This window comes from Emydura macquarii, unplaced genomic scaffold, assembly GCF_026122565.2.
Source record: "Emydura macquarii macquarii isolate MOO-44397 ecotype Brisbane River unplaced genomic scaffold, CSIRO-AGI_Emac_v2 contig_450, whole genome shotgun sequence".
Lineage (NCBI taxonomy): Eukaryota > Metazoa > Chordata > Testudines > Chelidae > Emydura > Emydura macquarii.
The window spans coordinates 3,703,017-3,706,415 of NW_027130587.1; positions in this window are offsets into that span (position 1 = coordinate 3,703,017).

Genomic DNA, 3,399 nt, shown 5'->3' on the forward strand with positions numbered 1-3,399 from the left:
ACAGCTGGGGGTCAAGTCTCCTGCCATCCCAGAGCAAGGCAGGGATGCTATCAAGCTGCTGCTTGGCTATTACCCGAGGATGACTGACTGGATGGGTAGCTGTCCTTTCAAAGAGCAAATATCAAGTCTGAGGAAGGGCCTGAATTAAAATCCCAGATGCAAACACGCTCAGACTTTGAGGGTGTTTGGATCTAGATTTGTATGGCTCAGGCCCATCTTGGGTAGGTCTGATCCACTGATTGGCTGCAGGGAAAGAATGGAGCGTGCCATGTGAATAAGAGCATTAGAATTCAGACCTGCTAATCAGTCTCAGTCCCCACTAGCTGATCCTCTGCAGTAAGAGGGTGTTGTTAGAATGACTAAGATCCCAAATTTCCAGCACAATATTTATCATTGTGTCGCCACATTTCTGTGTCCTGGGCCAGTCACCCCAGGCAGTCCATTCATCTCTCCTCTGCTGTTTGTTTGTTCTTCCATAGTAATTTGCTCTCTGCCTTGTGGCCACTGTTCTCTGCTCAGCCTGCTCCATCTTCCAGTTACCCTGCTCAGGAGCATTCGCTTCTTCCCCAACTTGGCCCTTTTCCAGGGCTTGGATTTTCTCTGGTTTGCTTGCTCGTCTGTCTTTCTACATCCAACTGTACGTCTATCCTCCATGAGTCCATCTTCCCACACAGCTAACTCTTCATGCTTCTGCCCCATGCTGAGTCTGTGCTATCACCATCCCAGTGTACATCTCTGTTATTTCAGGCCTTTCTTTCCAAACGCTTGTCCTGCTACACATCTCTCCCCCCCATGTTGTTTTTTTCTTCCTGTGTGTCTGTCCCAGCAGGAACCTCTCTGTGTGTGTCTGTGTCCCACTATGTGTCTCCATCTCTTTGTCCTATCACACATCTCTCTCTCTTTCTTCCTGCCTCTATCCCACAATGCATCTCTGTCCCAACATACATTTCTCACTATGTTTGTGTCTCTCCAACTCTATCCCATCAGAGATTTCACCTTTCCATGATTCTGACCCACAATGGCATTTAGCAAGGAGCAAGGGTGGGAAAGGAAGATAGCACTCAGGGGCTGATGATCCTGTCTGATGTGTGCATACAGCTTCCATTGCCTTTGATGATCAAGCCCTGGAGGTTTCCTCTGGGGACAGTCTTTTCTAGTCTTGACAAGTGGCAGATTTGTATGGGCATCTTTCTGTGATGCCAACTGCCTACCATGAGGCGTGGGATGGCATCCCCTGCAGCCTTGACCCACTGTGATAACCAGAGATGTCTTCACTGTACAAAGGGATATAAAGACCCAGTCCGCCTTAAATCAACAGGCCCTTCACCTTCAAGGCAAGAGAGTAGCATGGCATCAGGGAGACTGAATCCTCTCTTCTTTTGCCCATTGGATCTGGAGCTTCTTCCCTCCAAGGACAGTGCAGCCTGAGCGCAAAAGGCATAGCTGAAATGGAATTTTTTTATTTTTTTATTTCCGGACAGAATTTTCAGATGGTTCCAAAAAAAAAAATCACCTTTCCTGATTCCCCCCTCCCACCCTCCCAAAAAAAACTGGTCCTCCCTTCTTTGTTTCCTTCCTATGTTGTGTTTCTACAAGCTCAGAACCTTTTTTAAAAAATCTCAACAGCGTGAGCCCATGTCTAAGGGTTGCCTGGCGTGTGTGTGTTGGTGTGTTCGTTCTCACATGTGTGCGCGCACGAATAGCCCCCCCTCCCAGACGTCTCCCGCTCCGATGACAAGACATCCAGATTTGGCAGTTATCTGTATAATTTTTTTTCTTCCTTTTAAATGGATTTCCCCCCCCCCAGCTGGCACTAGGTTTAAAGCAAAAAGGTCCTGAAATTCTAGTGTTTGTTCCACTCTCCCTGCCTGACTCTTATCTGAGTGTACCAGATTTGCTGGACAGGTAGTGGATTTCTACCTCTTGTCGCTGGAGTTGACCACTATCAGTTTTGTACAGATTTAAAAATGATTATAATAATCAAACAAAACTGGACACTGGCCTCCTTGAAGGATAACGAAAATACTATATATACATGTATATCCTCATGGATATGCTGACCTAGTGTTTGAGAGAGATCCTGCAGCTATTATAAACACAATGGGTTTCTTGTTCATTTACATCTTTTGCATTCCTCTTTGTAAAGGGGCATTAGCGTAAATCAGTATCAGGACTGACATTTATAAATTGATCCCCCCAAACACACCTACGACTTACTGTCATGGTTTTATTAATGGCAGGAGATTAACAAAAACTGAAATTCAGTTAGAAATGCATATTTTCCACAGTTGTTTCACCATAATTAATCTGCTAAATTCACCTTAAGGCTAGTTTGCAAAGATTGGCTGACATTTCAAATGCCAATGTCTCAGCTTATATGCAAGTATATACAGTTCCCTAATAGGCAAGGCCATCTCCTTAAACTTAAAAGGGCTGATAGGCAGCTGCAGTGGATCTCAGCTTCATTCCTTCCCACTGAAAGCAGCTTAGTTCTCACACACACATCTGCCCCGGGGATAGCCCGGGGCTGTTGTAATAGAACAAATGAAACTTGCGAGGGAAGGTTCTGTGTTCAGGCTTTACTAGAAGGAGATGCTGTGATACTTTATACACTATTATACTTTTCTGAATTTTTCTATTATTTTAGTCCTAGACAATCCTTTCCCTAAACATAACCCTTACCAGAAACCCTGGTGCCATCTAATGGCAGACTCCTGAATTACATTATACGAAGGCAGTTCATATCAATTTGTTTAAAGGTGACCTAAAAAAGAATCAGAATCTGGGTTTGTGTCCCCCACCGCCACCTTTTTTTTTGGGAGGGGGGCTAATTTATGATTTATAAAAGAGGTCTGCATTTTTTAAAAAAAAATTCTTTTCTGCTTGTGTTTTATATTATAAATCTAGGTCTTGTGTACCCTATTTTTCCCTGTCTACCCTGTTTCCCCCCTCTTTAACTCAAACATATGAGAAAAACTTGAGAGAAAAGATTTCTTGGTTAAAGTTTAAGGGAGGAGGAAGCTCCTAATCCATACCTGAGACCAAGAAGTTCTTCAGTAAAATCAGACTTGCAGCTTTTAAGGTTAAAAAATGTTTAAGCCTTCTTTATCTATAATAAAATTAAAAAGCCCAATATTTTCCCATTAGTAGGTCCCATTTCCCAGTAATGCTATTACAATCTTGGTAACACTTTTTATTAAGAAGACATTTCTAAAAAAATGAACTCTAACAAGTTTCATTTTTATGACTGAATCCCTGGAACTTTGCTGTCAGTGTTTATGTGATCACCAGTCACTTGATGGAATACAAACTATATTGAGATCACTTTTACAACTTGATAGGCTGTGATTTAGCTGTCTAATTACCATTACCACTAAAGAGAGGAGCGTTGCTAGGTCA